At 31.3% G+C, this 19625-nt stretch overlaps 2 long non-coding RNA genes across 2 annotated transcripts; one reads left to right on the top strand and one right to left on the bottom strand.

Annotated features, from left to right (window-relative positions):
* On the top strand, positions 1-1858 carry LOC106294432. Its single transcript, XR_001260836.1, has 3 exons — positions 1-36; positions 253-313; positions 1769-1858. It is a non-coding gene; the product is annotated as an uncharacterized LOC106294432 (long non-coding RNA).
* Positions 1859-10802: 8944 nt separating this feature from the next.
* LOC106293544 lies at positions 10803-13341 on the bottom strand. Its single transcript, XR_001260529.1, has 7 exons — positions 13018-13341; positions 12812-12918; positions 12578-12663; positions 12173-12468; positions 11905-12099; positions 11056-11185; positions 10803-10956 (listed from the first exon to the last, which is right to left on the bottom strand). It is a non-coding gene; the product is annotated as an uncharacterized LOC106293544 (long non-coding RNA).
* Between the last annotated feature and the right edge of the window lie 6284 nt (positions 13342-19625).

The following is a 19625-nucleotide window of genomic DNA, read 5'->3' as shown; positions in this document are numbered from 1 at the left end:
TTCTTCAAAGAAGGTCACGGAACAATTACACTACAGGTACATCTTCTACTTTTGATCTGTTTCAATGTTTGTAGGATTCTACTCTGAATTGTGTCTGATCTCGGCTGGTTTGAAATAAATTCATGGTGAATAATGAGTTAGGTAGAAGAATTGATTGTGGTCTGGAACGAATTGCATTACAGGATTGATTTTGGTTTGATATATTACTAAGTTCTGATTCATTTTGGTTTGTATCTCTCTTTGTTTTTCTAGATGGACGGATCCATAGGCATGAAGCTTCTTCAAAGAATATCACCGAACAATTGCAATACAGGTACAACTTCAACCTTTGATCTGTTTCAATGTTTGTAGGATTCTGGTCTGAATTGTGTCTAGTCTCGTCTGGTTTGAAATATATTTATTGTGATTAATGAGTTAGGTAGAAGAATTGATTGTGAATCTCGTCTGGTTAGGTTGAAATAGATGCTTAACCGTGGTTAATGACTTAGCTTTATGTCAACTCGAATTGGTTGTGGAAGTAAAACTGTGTTTATACTTTATGTCTTCCATAAAGAGATAGCAGAGTTTATACTTTCTGTCTTCCATAAAGAGATAGCAGAGTTTAATGTAGAGGAAGGTTGGTTGGTTGAGTTGAATGCGTCTTCCTTCTATAAACTTTGTCTTTCTTCTCCTTCTTGAACACATTACAAACTGTGTTCTTCTCTTCCAAATCCAAGACATTGTCTTCTTTGTCTTTCTCCTTTTCTATCTCTCTTCTTGACAATTCCGGATATGGATTACAATCCATATATGTAGCCACCAAACTTTGTTGACCTTCTTAATAGTCAACAAGAAGAGTGTGTTTCGTTTAGGGGAAGATATTGTCCAAGAAGCTGCACACTGCGAACAAGAGGGTCCTCCAGAGCGCAAAGAAAGGACTTGGACATCGACAGATGATGTGGTGCTCATCAGCTCGGGGTTAAACACGAGCAAGGATCCGGTTGTAGGGAATGAGCAAAAGTCTGTTGCCTTCTGGAAAAGAATTGCAAGGTACTTCAATGCTAGTCCGAAGCTGGCCGGGTGTGAAAAAAGAGAGGCTACTCACTGTAAGCAAAGGTGGAACAAGATGAATGACTTAGTGTGTAAGTTTTGTGGTGCTTATGAGGCAGCAACGAGAGAGAAGAGTAGTGGGCAAAATGAGAATGATGTTCTCAAACTGGCCCACGAAATTTTCTTCAATAACCACAAAAAGAAGTTCACCCTTGAACATGCTTGGAAGGAGCTTAGAAATGATCAGAAATGGTGTGATCTCTCTACAGCTAGACATGATGGAAGCTCCAAAAAGAGGAAGTGTGAGGAAGGTTCACAGTCTGCAAGCTCTAAAGGAAATGAAACTGACAGTGCTCTAGATGATGAAGGCACCACTCGCCCTCCGGGTGTTAAGGCTGCAAAAGGTCGTGGTAAAAAGCCCGTGGAGCTGTCTCATTGGAAAACAAGGACCCTTAGCAGATTATGAAGAAGCTCTGAAGAAGAAGCTCGTTAATGAGCTGATGTCTAATTAGTTTAAGTATGTCTTGTTTTGTTTAGGTTTGTGTCTTGAACTGCTTAGATTTGTTGTTCTTGTTCTGAAGATGAAGCTGTGAAGTTAAAATCTGTTGTTCTTGTTAGCTAAGATCGGATATAAATGTTATGGCATTGCGTTAATTTTCTTGTTAGCTAAGATCGGATATAAATGTTATTGCATTGTGTTATTTTCACTGTCTCATGTTATCTCTTGTGTTGTTTTCAGGTCAAGACGAGTGTGGCATTGTAGATTCACGGAGTAGACAAAGTCACGGGCCAAGAAGAGTGTGACGTTGTATTCTTGTGTTGTGTCAGTTCACGGAGTGTGAAACTTTTGTTGTCTTGTGTATCAGTCACGGGCCAAGACGAGTGTGACGTTGTGTATCACTTGTCTAGTGGTAGCTTTGTTGTGTTTTGTTGTGTCATGGATTGTATAACTGTTTATCTTGTGTTGTGTCACGGATTTGTAAAACTTTTGTTGTCTTGTGAACCAAGTTTTATATATAGTTTGCATTCTCTCATTCTCACCAAACATAACAATCAAAACAATATCATCTTCTCTCCTTCTCACCGAGAACGAGTCATCTCCTCTCATTCTCACCAAACAAAAGAATCAAAAACAATATCATCTTCTCTTCTTCTTCTTATAAAACCAAGATTATTAATCATCTTCAAAAACAATATCAGCTTCTCTTCTTTTTATTTCTCATTATCGTTATTCAAGCTTAATTTCTCTTTTGGATCACAAATATGGCATCTTCTTCTTAAAACCCTTTTGAAGAATCACTTGAAGATACATTTGATCAATATTTTGATCAATATGTTGATCAAACTTTAGAGAATTTAACCGTTGGTAATCAAGAAGAAGCAATGAAACAAAGAAAAAAACGAGCTTATATCGAAAGAAATCGTGAAGAATGGCATATTCGTTTATGGAATGATTATTTCAGTGAAACTCCAACGTATCCTGAAAATTTCTTCCGACGACGTTTTAGAATGAACAAGTCATTGTTCATGCACATTGTTGATCGACTCTCGAACGAATTTTAATACTTTCGGCAAAAGAAAGATGGTCTCAGAAGGATGAGTCTCTCTCCCCTCCAAAAGTGTACTGCAGCCATTCGTGTCTTGGCGTATGGTACTGCAGCTGATACGGTCGACGAATACCTCCGGCTCGGTGAAACTACAACTCGGTTATGTGTCGAAAATTTTGTGGAAGGAATAATAAATTTATTCGGCGATGAGTAGCTAAGAAGACCAACACCGGCTCACCTTCAACGTCTACTTGATATTGGAGAGTATCGTGGATTCCCGGGATGATAGGAAGCATCGATTGTATGCATTTGGAGTGAAAGAATTGTCCCACCGCTTGGAACGGAAAATATTCTCGTGGTTCGGGTAAACCAACAATCGTTTTAGAGGCGGTTGCATTGTACGATCTCTGGATATGGCATGCATTTTTTGGACTTCTAGGTACCTTAAATGATATCAATGTTCTTGATCGCTCACCTGTTTTTGATGACATGATAAACGGTCAAGCTCCGCAAGTCACTTATTTTGTCAATGGAAGAGAGTATCATATGGCTTACTATCTCACCGAAGGTATTTATCCGAAATGGGCAACTTTTATCCAATCTATTCCAATACCACAAGGACCGAAAGCAGTTTTATTTGCTCAACGGCAAGAAGCTATCCGCAAAGATGTCGAGCGCACTTTTGGAGTCTTGCAAGCTTGCTTTGGCATAGTTAAAAATCCAGTACTTTTTGGGATAAAGTAAAAATTTGAAAGATTATGAGAGCATGTATCATACTCCACAATATGATAGTAGAAGACGAACGAGATGGCTACACTCAATTTGATGTTTCAGAGTTCCAAGAAGGAGAAGACACTGGAAGTTCACATGTCGATCTCACGTATTCTACAGATATGCTTACAAATATCGCCAATATGATGGGTGTTCATAGTAGAATTCGTGATAGACAAATGCATCAACAACTCAAAGCTGATCTAGTTGAACATATACGGCGAAAATTTGGACGTGATGAAGACAACAACCGATCTCGGATGCATCTTTCTATTTTTATTGTATTTTTACTAATCTTTTTCTTATCATTATATATTTAAATCTATGTTTTATTTAATAAAAAAAAAATTTTAAAAAATTTTTTTTTTTTAAGGAATCCCAAAATAAGAAACTTGCAACTGAGGCACTAAATTGTGGGGTTTCTTGATTAGGTTTCTTAACCTCACATTTATTACTTAATACTATTAAAAAAATCGCAAGAGACCCTAATAGGGGATTTAGGATAATCATGCTCTAAAGGTCTGATCTTTAGAAAAAAATTTAATGGATTTAGCGGATGAACAAATACTCTAATGATTGATTTTTTTAGGTGGTAATGATTTATGAACTGGGAAGAAGGCCGATGCTTAGAGATTCCTCCTTTGGGGATGATTATGAGAAAGAGATTGGAGCTTTGCTTGGAGAGCAGCAGCGACGGCAAGAGGAAGCTGATGAGCTCAAGAAATAGCTTAACTTGTACCGAAGCGGCTCCGCTCCCCCCACTGTGGACTGTTCCTTTAGCGCCGCTGCCGGAGGGCTTTTCAGCGGCGGAGGTGGGTTTGGTGGAGGCAATAAAGGAAATGGGTTTGGTTGTGATGATGAGGAGTTTAGGAAAAAAAATGTAATTTTTGCCCAGGGCCCTGTTAAAATGATGGCTGATGATCTTGATGCTGAAGAAGCCACTCATGTACCAGGGAGTGACAATGTAGGTGGAGAAGTTATGGTTAGCCGTTGGCGTTTACTAACTTTAGCATCATTATTACTCTAGTAGCAGGCCACTTATCCACTTAATAGTTTCGCACACATTTTGTTAGTCTTGCCGCCAAGGACTTGTGTTGCACCTATCATTTGTCTTTGCTCATAGCTTGTTTGTGGGGAAAATGGCTCATTCCCCTATGAACTAGTTGTTCCCGGCTTTTTCACACACGAACTTATAAGTTATGCCAAAAACCACATGAACAACGGAAAAATAATTTATTCCCCTATGAATTAGTTGTTCTCGGCTATTTCACACACAAACTTTTAAGCCATGCCAAAAACCACATGAACAATTCTTTTTTTTTGAATTACATACACAAAATATCGATTTTAAACTAATTCCCCCAAAACCGTAAATGGTGTTGTTTAAACGTTAACTTGGTTTATGAGTGGAGGGTCGGTTTCATTTAGGTTGATAAAAACATAATACTATATCGTTTTTTTCTTCTTCTTTTTGTCAACTGCTCTTCTTCTTCAGAAATCTTTTTACTCTTCATCATCAATTGAGGATAAAAAATATTATTCTGCATTTTCGAGTTATATGACATAGTAACCGGTTGGGGTAGATATTTTCGAGTTATATGACATAAAGCGTATAAAGAGATCATATGACATTAATTTCTGGATTGAGGAGAATATATAAATCTCTGCAGGACCGGAACCTGAGAGTAACATCAGCTTACGGAGCCAATCAAGCGTCCTAGACTGTGCCAATTTTATAGTTCCTTGTGACAATACATGGAGATTGGTAAGTTAGTATTTTCTGCTCTTCTTTCTTTATGCATCATGTAAAATGTTTTATTCTTTTGCATGATAATAAATTTTATCCCCAATTGATGAAAAGTAAAACGATTTTTGAAGAAGAAGAGAAGTTGACAAAAAGAAGAAGTTGAAGAAAAAAAACGACGTAGTATTATGTTTTTATCAACCCAAATTAAACCGTCTCTCCTCCTATCATATAATCCAAGTTAACTTTTAAATAACATCATTTACGGTTTTAGCGGAATTAGTTTAAAATCGATAGTTTGTGTATGTAATTAAAAAAAATAGAGTTGTTCATGTAGCTTTTGGCATGGCGTAAAAGTTCGTGTGTGAAATAGCCGGGAACAATTAGTTCATAGGGAAATAAGTCATTTTTCCATTGTTCATGTGGTTTTTGGCATGACTTAAAATTTCATGTGTGAAAAAGCCGGGAACAGCTAGTTCATAGGGGAATATGCCATTTTCCCCTTGTTTGTGTCCTACTATAAGGCTTGCTAATTTTGCAAAATGAGAAAGCTTAGCTATGTAATAGGTCTAAAAAGATATATACATCGGAAAAAACGACAATGGCAAGTTTTGTTGTCAACCTCTTTTATGATAGACTACATGCTCTGATTCTATATAGGCAATCATAAAATTTCAGCATTTTTCAGTTGGCCTATATATTCCAGCCAGATAGCATATATATATATATATATATAATGCTAGCCGGCTACACAAATTATATTTACATCAGCCATATTAATATGAGACCGAAATTTTTATTTTAATAGTCGGCTCTTTTATCAGAGCATCTCCAACTCATCTATATATTTGCCTCTATATGCTATAATAGAGTAAAATCTACTCCATCCCACCTCTATTTCTTCTTCTAAAATAGAGATTGCTATTTTCTTCTCTATATTTGGAGAAAGAAATAGAATTCCTCTATGATAGAGGCATATTTTTTTATTTACACAATAGTCTTTTAACTTTTTGTGATTATAACTAAAATACATGTTTATGTTGAAATACATTATTTTTACATATAAAACCCAATTATTTTTTGTTTACATAATATTCTTAATTATTACAGTTATAAATAAAATAAATAAATAATATTTAATTTTATTTTAAAGTCAATTTTTTAACAAATAATACTTAAATTTTATATTTAAAACTAAAATTATTAATTATAGTTTACTTATTAAAAATTCCTCATATATTTTACATATTGATAACATATTTAAGTTGAACTTAAATATTAATCAATATAACATATTAAAACAACTTAATATTCTGGTAAATTACTTCCGGATCTACAAAGATCGTTAGAATATTGTCCAAACGAAATGGATGGACATGGAACTTGTTGATTTTATTGCTGGTTCAAATATCAGATGATGAAGATAACCGATTTCAAGAATTTTTAGGTCGATTCAAAAATATCAAAAAAAAAAAAAAACTCATTTAATAATGCATTAATTGATTATTTATGAGAAAAATATAATAATAATGATGGTTAGATAATGTCTACTTTGTTTTATTATTTTTATTTAATGTTTTTGTAATAAAATGTTTAAATTAAATAATATTTCATTTTTATGAAAAAAATCCAAAAGATATAATGAATAGGTTAATTTTCAACATTTATAAGTGAAAAGGGTGTCAATTGTAAAACTAAAAAAAAATCTTTTAAGAATATTCTTGTTTAGAGGAGAAAATAGAAGAATACATTGAAGACAAATTCACCTCTATTATAGAAGAAAAAATAGAGGAATACATCGGAGATGGTCTTAGCAGGCTAAACTCGATAACATCGCATTTTTTTAGTCGGCTACAAACTCATATACTATAAGCAAAACCTAATCCAGGCAAAAATACCAAAAGCCATCCTTTTTAGCCGGCTAAAAAAAATTAACATCACATTTTTTTAGCTAGCTACAAACATATATAATATGACCAGAACACCAAGCAGGCTAAGATTTGCAAAACCATATAATTCCCTCTTTTAGCCGGCTACGAATTCTACATAGAAAACGTCGTCTTATACAAAACGTTGGCAATGAGTCCAAATCAGATGATAAGATGGATCTGGGCTGGAACCCATGTGCACATACAAAATGTTGCCGTTGATGGCTTTCTCCTCTCTTATTACTTGCGTATTCCATTGTTGGGAATAAATACCTTCACCTTCTGTCTGTACTTTCTGTGAGTTTTTATTGATGAGAGCTCACCGGGTGCCTCAATTTATAGACAAACTCCATACATGAACTTTCTCTCTCTTCTCCCCCATACAATTTTTTGCATGTTAACGAAGATTTTTTGCTATGTCTCTCTTTTTTGCATGCAGCCGTTTGTGTCAGATCTTCTAAGGCCTTCATTTGTCAATTTTTTTTATAGGCAACTTCACGGAACTTGGGTTGGAGAATAAACCCTAGGCTAATCATTACTATTGGCCAATTATATTTAAACTCCCTTTTAGTCAGTCTCTTACCTATATTTTTGCCTACACTAACGCATATCCTAATGGAAAGAAGGTCATTTTTGTCAATTTGTTTCTACCGAAGGCCACGTAATTTTTAGTTTGGGTAGATTGCTAATTGCTGAATTCTTTAGGGATTTTGATCCAATTCACTCTTCGTAGAACATTATAAATTCAAAACTAATTGGTAATTGTGGAATTTTAAAAATTATATATTATTGTATTTGTAATACGAATAAAGGAATACTAATACGTTCATATATTAATTTTTTTTGTTTCATTGTTTATTTGATATTGTAACCCAAATATTATAGCTATTTCTAATATTGTATATCTAATTCTATTTCGGTGGTCCATAAAAAAAATTAGAGAGAAGGTTTACTCAATCTATTAGTTCCTTTGTATTGTATTTTTTATACATATTGAAAACAATTTTACAATGGCTATTGGAAAATACATTAGTAAAAATCAATTTTTGAATACATGTATATTTTTGAATCAATTTTTGTTTTGAATTTTGTTTGATGATTAATTTAGACAAAATATGTTTTTGTTAATTAGATTGGACCAGTTGCACACAAAAAAAATAAGATAGAGTCATTTTCGTATATTTTAAATCTGGTCCAAACAGATAATTTATAAAAATATAATGGGCTTCAAATTTTTTTTAATAACATAAGCTCATTATTATTATTTTAATACTGCTATCTATATTTTCAAACAACATTATATTTCTTTTTAATTATGTTATTCTTGTTGTCAAACATTCCCAATAGTACTTCTACTTTAATAATATAAAAGATATAATATTGCAAAAAAATATTGTTATTTATTTTTTCATGTCACTATTAAATATTATATATGTGTCATCATATAATTAATCGTGTTTTTTACCTACCATCATATAAATAACTATATAATTAATAGTATTTTACACGTACCATCATATAAATAACCATATATATTATATTTTTAAAACTTAATATGAAATATAAAAATCATAATTTACGTTGGTGTTTGAAATTGCTTTGTATTGTATTTTTCTTAAATATATTTAAAACATTTTTTAATGGTTATAAAAAAAATTAGTAAAATCAATTTTTGAATATATGTATATTTTGATTCAATTTTTGATATAAAAATATTTTAAATTAATATTTTGATTTGAAATATGTATATAAAATTTAAACTTTGTTTTATGATTATTTTAGACAAATATGTTTTTAGGTAATTAGATTGGACCAGCCATTTTCGTATATTTTAAAGCAGGCCCATATATATAGTTTTCATAATATAATGAATTTCCAATTTTTCTTGATAACATAAGCCCTTTATTTTTTTCTTTAATATATTGATATCCATGTTTCCAAACAACATTATATTTTTTTAACTGCTATCTATGTTGCCAAACAAAAGCTTAAACTACTTCTACTTTAATAAGATAGACTAGATTTTGACCCACGATTTTAAAGCGCGGGATTTAGTTACTTAAAAAATTCAATCGAAAATCGATATAAAAATTAGTCAAATATAGGATGATGTGTTTTGAAATATATTTAATCTAATAAGATTTTTATTTGTGTTAACGGATGTGTATATTTGTAAAATAGTTATATTGTTAAGTATCGAAATGTAGTTGAATATATTGATGATATTATTCGATTACGTATTATAGAAAAACTATTTTTTTATCATAGGTTATTAACTTATTACTTATTAGCTTAAGTGAAAAAGACTTTTACCATTGTGTTGGAGTTCACCGGTTTGAGTGACCACCGAGATGAAACAAAATTTATATATTGTAGTTTCGAAATCTATGGTGCTTACAAAATTCGGTTCCGAACCTTCTGTTATTAAAAAAAAAGATTTTCAGATTTTGGAAACTAATATTATCAAGAGGCCATTTTATTCAAATATAAAAATATCTTCTTGTATCGCAATAAAATTAAATTTATACATATATATATATATATATATATATATATATATATATATATATTTTAACCCAAAAAGTCGGCTAAACAGCCAAATATCTTTATTGTTTCTCGGATAAAGCCATGAACTATGATTTAAAGAAGATATTATATTTTAATTGTATTGATTTAAATGTTTGATGAAAATAACCAGATACAATCACAAGAATATCAACTACTAGGGTAAAGCCGCCCTACGGGCGGACCGGCGAATAAAATTAATAGTACAAATTTATTTTAATTTTAAGTTAAAATAGAATTAAGTTTTATAATTATTTTACAGCACTTTTATCTATCTATTCTATTCTTCATTTTGTAAATTATAAATTTGTATAATTATAATAAAATTTTAAAATATAATTATTTACTTATAAAACTAATGATTTACGCGATAAAGAAATAACTTATTCATTATAACTAAAAATATTTTATGACAAATAAATTGACAATATGAAACTATTGTTACTATTTATAGTATACATGTTTAGTAGAATCTTATATATTACAGTATTATATATGAAAATGAAGTTACCCATTACTTTGATCAGAATTTTTGAAATAAATATTACTGACTAACTTATAAAATATAATTCTTTCAATAATTTTATCATACATAATTAGATTGTTGTATATTGATTTTATTTTATTATTGAATAAAATTATTTCTTGTAAATTAATTTCTACTAATTTGCAATGGCCTTAAAAAAATTGTAACTTTTTAGGAGATCCCCAAGCTGATAATTTTCTCTAACCGAAGAACATAAAAATAAATAAAAGTCAACTGCTTAAAACCTTGTAGCCAAACCTGTTTTCCACGCATTAGCTATTGTGTTGATGAAAAAATTTCATTTAATATTGAGAACAAAGTAGAGCTAAAATGTGATCTAACATGTTATTGCAAAATGTGGCATGCTATGGAATCCGTAGTATCACCTCTTCATCCCAGTCTCTCCATTCTTTTGTTAAATCAATTTTAAGAAATTTAGAAAATCACACAACAAACCTGAATAGATTGTTGCATACTTTAACCTTCTCCATGGATGAAGAGCTTTGGTACTAAACTCATGTATAGCATGGGACTTGCAGCAGTAAATAAGAGAAACTATAACAGAATAGATAGTTGCAAGCATCATATTCCTGAATGTTCATTGATCTCTAGATTCGGGTGGCCACTTTATTAAACATAAAAGAACACTTATCCTTACAACAATCTAAAACCGACTATTTAGTTTGATTTCACTGATGGTCATTGTCTCTTGTTGATAGAACAGCTCTACATAGCACATGATTGTGCATTCCCTAGACTCCAGTCACTCCTTGCATTGATTTGCGACTTATCTTGGCTATGGTGTATATATTGAGCTTTGCTTTGAGGTTTAAGCATTCAAGAAAACTGAAAGGAAAAAGAGATACTGTAAATTGCAGGGCCAACCAAAAGAAATATAACTTGTTGAATGAGAGATGTATTTATGATCAGTCTAAAGAGAATCACTTTGAACTGATTGAAGAGTCTAATTCACGCAACATGTCAAGAAGAAGATAACTTATAAAGAGCTTAATTTCGCCTTAGCTGAAAGTCTCCTAGAGATCTCGTGCAACAAATTCACGTTACCATGAATTCTCTGCAATAAAATATAAATAGGTCAATTTTTAGCTTTGAGCGGGAATTTTAACTTAGCTAAGTTTGGATTGATAGTTTTTTAGTTTCAAAATTAGTTATATGTGATCTTTGCATATATGATATGATATTGAGAGCAGATATTGTTGTGGTTGACTAAATTGCATAATAGCTTTTGTTCTTGATGTTTTCCTTTTTTGTTTTGTTCTTATAACTTTTTTTCATTTTTTTAATTATTTTTATTTTTATTTTTTTGCATGGTTATATATATAGTTTGGATTAGATTATGTGCTTTTCACTAAAATTTTATTTATTTGCTAATTTTTTTTTTCTTAAGCTATTGCGAAAAAGTCATATGAGAAACAGTGATTCAGTGATGATCAGAAATTTCTAGGAGGATAATCGTCATGGAATTGGCCAATACATAGGTTGATAAACAGGATCTCCTCTCGGGTTCTTTAAAGACTCGCCAATGTCCTTTATAATTAACTTTCCTCTTTTTCTTGTTCAAAGACCTAATGCTGATGAACCTTTCATATTTTCTTCTTAGTGGTTATGGAAGAAGCAGAAAAATTGCCATCTTAAGGCCTTAGAGAAAATCAAAGCTAGTAGGTGACGATTGTTATTTTGTCAAAGCTTGATTTGGGTTTTCAAAAAATTAATATAATTGGTAATCGATTATGGGATTCATTTCCTCATTAAATCACATTTGGAGAAACATACGTTATCATGATCCGTGTTCCTTCAAAAGCTACTCTCTCCATGTTACCGTGTCTAAATGGATATGAGCCACTTTTAACTTTGAAAGGATTGCACCAACTTAACATTTTGTTGCTCGTCCTGGCCATATTTTATATCCTCTATAGTTTAGTTGCAATAGCGGTTTGCAAGCTTACAACAAAAGCTTTAACCAACGCACTGCAAAAGCAAGATTCAAAATGGTGGACCTCATTAATTTAAAGTAAATGATAGATATGTACGAAAGAAATACCCATAATCCACATTTGACAATAAGGAGCAACAACTCTTCAAAAGGAGCGCACAAAATTTATCAACTAACTCTTTGTTTCTTCTAGATCTCACAGCTTTATCACACCCAAAGAAGCTCCACCAAGCAGCTAAACTACAGCTGAGACAACACAATTCTACAGAGCGTACCAGACCACATTATAAATCTGTGAACTTCACCCTGCGGTGATTAGTAGTCTCTTTGATGACCTTATACATCTCTGCACCTTCGGCGGGGTCCGCCTTAAACAAAAGAGAGAACTTGACAGGCACATGGAGCTGCACGGCCAGAAGCTTGTGTTAAGTGGGACAAACAGTAAATGTAGGGTTTGGTTTCCAAAGGGTGACAATTGGATATATATTAAAGCAAATGGTGGAGACCAGGAACCTGAATATAATGAAGTTTTAAGTGAACCCGAGAGTTTTAAGTAAAACATAGAACCCAGTCGCTTGTAAATGGGAAGACAATGAACACTGAAATGAGGAAAATAATAATAAACAACAGATTCAAATCATGAGGAAATATATGATACAAAAAGAATAATTCTGATAAATATGAATCTAATCACCAGGTGTGTTCAAAATAATGATGAAGATGAGTTTTAAAGGACGGGAAAATTACAATAACAACCGGATTCAAACCGGACACGGCTGGCCCCTCATTGCCTTGATCCTCCTCTCCTCCGTCGCTACCGCTTTCCTCCTCCTACTGTGCCGTACGCGTCCGGTCTTCAAATCGAAAATAAAAATTATTGCTTTAGCCAATTTACAGAAAATAAGTTTAAACAAATGGAATGAGGAAATGGTTCTCATAGTAGGAAAGGTTACCTTTTTATAGTCGAGGTTCCACGGCCTTGCGTGAAGATCGCATTCAAGGTGGATCGTGGATGGTGGATTTAAGAGGATGAATCTGTATAGCTTTTCGGATTGTTAGGAAGAAGATGAAAGAACAGGTAGATCGTGGGTGGTCGATTTAAGAGGATGAATCTGTAACTGATAGCTCATCGGATTGTTAGGAAGAAGATGAAACAACGCCATGGAAACCTTAGGTCGAGATTAGCTCTCGAATGGGAGAGATGAAGAACGTGTTGAACCCTAAATCAGAAACAACGCGTTTCCATAACAACTGGAGTTACTCTTTATTCGGGTTGGGTTTCATTAAACCCGAATACACACTAAAGCCCAAACGGAATAGACACCAGAATAAATGAAACTCAGCGTTTAGTTTAAGTGGACACGTGTCGCGCTCTTCTGCACCTAATTGATGACATGGAATCCCACAAGGCATATCTCAGAAGAGAGTAAACTGTATTTTATATAATAAGATGATCTGATCTACTACGTAAAATGTAATCAAATAATATAAACATTAATTATATATATTTTATTTTTACCAGATAATAGATATTGATCCAACTTTAATTTTCAAAATTTAACAGAATTTATTTTTAAATTAATTATATTCTGATTTTTAGAATTTTTATTTTAAAATTATTCTATTATTTATTGCTTTAATAAATAAAGGTTATTATATTTAGGTTGGTAGAATTGCTTGTGTTTTTTGGATCTGAATCTTACATTTACCAAAAAAAATGCAATATTTTTTTGTATACAAATGGTATCAACCTATATGATAGTCTAATATAGGGTTTATTAATATCTTTAATTATTTATTAAAATTTCAATTTTTGTAATAACATATTTTGTAAATAATACATGAACTAAATGTTAGTTATGTACTATTATATTTTGTATTTAATCATTTTTAGATAATATATTAATTTTTGTTTCAAAATAAACAAAAAATAATATATAGTTGTAAATAAAATTTTAACATATGTTAATGATTTAGTATTTGCATAAAATATTAAATAGTTTAAGACGTTTTATCGATGAGTGATAAATTTAGTTAAATGAAAGCATTTTAAAAATAGGTTAATCTACCAATTTAATATAATTTTTTTATATTTAGTTCATAGAGCACACCTATTTTAATACATTATAATTTATAATCATAAATTTATAAAATAACATAACTTTTATGATAAATTTTAATTAAGTTATTATATTATTAATTACAAAATTAATTAATGCATTATTTATAAAAAAATATTTAAAATGTTTGGTAGGATTTTGTTAGATTTTTTTAATAGATTTTCTTAGAATTGAAAAAAAAAGTCCAGATTTATTGTTAACATTGATTTATTATTAATATCTTACTCATTATTAAGATCTAATATAAATAATTAAATATGTTACATTAAGTAATTAGTTAAGTGGTCCTACTATGGCTTGTCAATAGTAGATAAAAAATAAGACCCTAAATTAATATATTAGATTTATAAGCTATTAGGATTGGGACTTCGGATATTCAGCTCAGGTTCAGGTAGGATCCGATAGGATCTGATCGGGTTCGGATAATTAAATTATATACCCTAGTTATTAAATAAGTTTTGGTTCCCACCAGTTTCGGATCGGTTCCGGATATCCTTTTATTATGTGATTCATATATATTTTTACAAAATAAAATAATTTACATATAAACTGACGTGGTGTGGATATTTATTTTTATTTATTTTATTTATTATATTTTTTAAGGAAAAAGTGAATCAAAATCGTATATATATATTAATAATTTGTAACTAAATACAACGAAGTTAAAGTAGCCTAGTGGTATTATACTTGTCACTTCGCCTATCCAGCCCGAGTCCGACATTCGGAGGATACAAACCTCTATGTTTTTAAAGAGCATAGAATTCGGATCCGGGTAAACCCAAAACCTATAACCGATCTCATAGATAATCAACACATTACCCATCGGCATAAATTGACCCGGTTAAAGATCTTCCATTCAGCAATGTGATGTTGAGGTCCAATTTGTTTCAAAAGTCTGGTGATCTCTGTACTAGTCATCAACCATTGTCATGGTTATCACTGCTTGCATCCCCATCTATATTCTCTCTGGTTTATTATCAAACTAGGTTAAGATACTAGTCATCAATTTTATGTATTATGTATTTTTACATGTTATGAAATAATAAATATATATTGAATAATTAAAAGTTAGTAACTATTACATATACAATTAAATTGGTGTGAACATATAAATCAATTTTTTTAATCCAAACAATATTTTTTTCTATTTGATAGGATATAATAAATTTAAAATATATTAACATACATAGTATATTTTTAATATTAATGTCTATTAAATGATGATTTCTACTCATATGTTTTTTTTAATCATTTGTATCTTTTATAGCAAAAACTTTAAATTATTAACAAAATTTTCATTGTGGGATTAATAGTTTTACTAATTTATATATATTTTTTTAAATTAAGTTGTCAATGTTTGTTCAAAGCTTTTATTAAAAATAATTGTTCAAAGTAAATTTCAAAATTAAAATATTTATGTATTTTATATGGTATATATTTTAATTTAAAATGATCAATATATATATATATATATATATATATATTTATCTTATAATCTTAATAATTAATTAATTTATACTTTTTTCTTATATGATTTTCTAATCATTTGCATTTTGTCATAACAAAATTTTAAACCATAGATCACAAAATTTGAATGTGAAACTTTTAACTAATTTAGTAATTTATAGTCGTTTTTAAAAATTCAAAATATAACATATACAAAAATTTATGGTCAGTTTAATAAAAAGCTTATTATGTAATTTGATGAACTCACATATTTTTCTAATGATTCTAAAAATCATCTCAGTGATGACAAGCGGATACAAAAAAAAGTTGTTATGTTTTTCAATTAATATATAGGGGATTCATACAAAAGTAATCTACCATGTGCTTCTTTATCTCGTGGATAAATATTACTCCTTCCGTTTCTAAAAGATCCATATTTTAGGATTTTCACATTTATTAAGAAAATATATCAAATTTTAGTTACCAATACATTATTTTCTGTAATCAACTATTTCTCACAAGTTTTCACTAATAGAATTTTAATAAATACAATTATGTTTTTTGAAGTTTACAATTTACATTTAATTTATGCATTAAAAATATGAAAAATGTATTTTGAAATAATTTTTTTTCTAAAACATTGATCTTTTAGGAAAAGAAGGAGTATAAAATAAATCTTAATTATTTCTAAACCTCCTAGGACTATCTCCTTGTCTCTCTGGAAAACATGTATGATCTTGAGCAAAAATCAACTACTCAGTCTACGTCCATAAAGAGGAATCAATAATACTAAAACCATAACTAACCTTGGTGGTATCCCTTGTCAAAAGAAGGTTCACAACTATGTTTATGGTTTCAGCTACCTAAAAAAAACTCTATTTATTATTTGAGAAACTGAAATTTAAAATACTATCTTCAGTGGATCAAATATTTGTTTATGGATTTCTCCTCAGAGATGTTGAGCTACGTTTTTTTTCAAATTAACGAAAGAAGAAGCCTGTATACATATCACCTCACCTCTATGGTAAATAACTTGTAAATCGTTTTAGTATACCAGTTGGTTTTTGAGTCTTTTGCTATCGTTGACATTTTCATAGCTCCATTATCTCTCGAGGCTAAGCTTAAATGGCTTCTTCAAAAGTGTGTATACTTTGAATTATTTACGTCTTATTTCTTGTTCCTGTAACCAAACATAAAGAAAACTTACATCTATATAAGTTTTCATGTTCTACATTTTATACATTCTTTGGTTCGTGTATGTTACAGCATTTTCCCTTAATCACCTATCTTTACTTTTCATCAACGTCACTTTGGTTTAATAACATTTCATTATCAATTCCTGTTTGCATACCGGTTAAAGGGACACATGTCTAGACCAATAACAAAAACAGTATTCCTCTTTTAAATGCAAACTTTGACATTTTCCTAAAAAGGTAATTCGACAGTACTATTTCATCTTCCTCCTAATCTTTAATGTCATTGTTTCTGTATTTTCTGAATCACGTACTTCGAGATGACACATTCTTCCATTAAACCCACTTTATATATATGTCTTGATTCGTCAGTTCTTTACGTTTTCAGTGAGTTTACAGAGGAATTTATCTTTTTTTTTTTTTTTGGACAACAACAGAGGAATTTATCTTTTTATCTATTTTACTGTCTCATAGTATCTCAACAATCTATATATATATATATTTATATATATATATAAAGTAAACTTTTTTTTTCTTCTTTTATGTGGAATGGAGTTTTTTTTTCTTTTAACTCAACCTATCATTCATTGATGTAATTCAATTCAAAGATACACGTACATTGACCTCCACATACTTTAGACCAATACAGTGATGAAGTCTATTATCACCTTGAATCACTAGAGATGGATCCAACGCTACCTAACTGACCATCACTGCATTTTTTACAACACTGAGAAGAACGAACACTCCAAGACCCGAAGTGAATTCTTCTCTTAGACCCCTAAATTCGACCTAAATGACACGAGAACAATTACAGACACAGTGAACCATCAACCTAAACTGATAACATTAAACTTGACCCAACTATTGGTCCCTAAAGATAAGAATGGAGTACTTGTCCCAATAATCACAACACCATAGGCGCATAATCAGCTAGACTTAGGCTTACCGGCTTCCCCTCCAGTCCTTCCTCAGCCTAAAATGGACAGAGACGTCCGACTGAAAAGCGGGCTTCAACAAAGAACACGTACGGTATATCAAATCAACACTTCCAGAGCTGTGAGTCTTTAGCGTAGATTTAACCATGAAGAGCTTTTCGACACTGGGATGTAGAGACTCCTCCATGAACCGACCTTAGGAAGACTCCTCTGGTGGCCAACACCATCGTCGCCGGTCTTGATTCATGTCGTCTCCGAAAACCAGAAGACGAAGCTCTGTCCTCTAACCTTCGAGAATTCTCCTCCATAAATCTCACCGTCGCAGAGGAACAATAGATATATGATAGAGGAGGCATCACCACCGAAACACGTGCCTTTACCGGGAAGGATTCGTCGGAGGTCTGAAAAAGAGAAAACTAGATCTGACTCCTCCTTAACCCTAAGAGCCCACCCTCTCTTCTTCCGCCGTTTCATGAACCTCGCTGTTGCTCCAGTGAAGGCAAGAACCAGATATTGTCGCATAGCAACCCTCCGATAGAGTCTCACCGGTCCAGAGTAACATGCATATCGGCACAGATTAGGCGATGAGAGAGAGAGCAAAAAGAAAAGAAGAGGAAAAGATGAAAGGAGGAAAGAGCCTCCGGCGTCAGAGGAACCGGGCCAGAGCTAGGGTTGAACGAAACTTGTAGAGAGAGGTTGGAGTCTTTTGGTTTTAGAGAGAGAATGACTATTTTACATGTGGAATGTAGTTTGGTGACATGTTTCCTTATTTTATTTTTTTTTACATGTTAGATCTTTTTTATTTTAAGTTGCTGCAATATAGCCCGTCATATTCTAATTATGTACTATTTAATTTTTCTTGCACTAGCCATCATCATATAAAATCTAATATTCTATTTTATTACATTAAAATTCAAGATGAATAAAAAAATAAGTAAAATAATATAAATATATTTTAAATATTTAATATATTCACAACTAAAAATATTTTCATTATTTTATTATTTTTTACTATTTTATGATATTTCATTTACAAATTAAATATTTATTTTACTATTACAATTATAGAAAAAACAAACTAAGAATAAGAAACTATACAAAAACACATAATTTAAATCTAAAACTTCCACAGAGAAAACTAAAATGCCATAGTAACACTAAATTAATAAAATTTTGAAGTTGAGAGAAGATCAAAAATGAAGACTAACTTACCTCACATTACATATAGAGTATCTTGGCCAGAATAAGCAAAGATAGAAAATTGTAGAAAGATAAAATTTGAGACAATGCAATCCATGGACGCAAAGGAGCGCTGTGGACACCACTCGTATGGAAATTCATTTCTTCTTCGTTTGCTTTGTAAAACCAAGAAAACTCTTTAATTTTCGAGGTTTAAAATTTTGAATAGACTGTAGACGACTATAAGTTATCGATATAGTTACAAAATATTATATTCATCCAAAACATGGTTGATGAAACAATGGTATTGATATAATGCCAGAAGGTTTAGAGTACAATTTCGAATAACATGTTCATGTTGGAATCTCACCATATGCTTTGGTTCTGTCTAAGAAAAGAAAACACAACTTGGAGAAGAATGGATTGAACAGGAAATGAAACTAAGACCATGATTAGCTCGGGGTTCTTAGGGTGGTGTTCTTAGCGGAAGTTAAGAAATCTTATTTAAAACCGGTTCTTAGTTTTTTTAGTTAAAAGTTAAGAAACCGTTTCTTAACTTCCGCTAAAAACCCCATCTTAAAAACCACCGGTTAGTCATGCTCTAAGGTTGATGATGAAGAAGAGAAACAACAAAGTATATGAACAAATGAACCTGGGCTTTGTAGATGGGCTTAAAGCACGACAA

This window comes from Brassica oleracea, chromosome C5 (genome assembly GCF_000695525.1).
Source record: "Brassica oleracea var. oleracea cultivar TO1000 chromosome C5, BOL, whole genome shotgun sequence".
NCBI classification, from domain to species: domain Eukaryota; kingdom Viridiplantae; phylum Streptophyta; class Magnoliopsida; order Brassicales; family Brassicaceae; genus Brassica; species Brassica oleracea.
The sequence above is the reverse complement of the archived record's forward strand: the minus strand, read 5'-3'. Positions and strand labels throughout refer to the sequence as shown.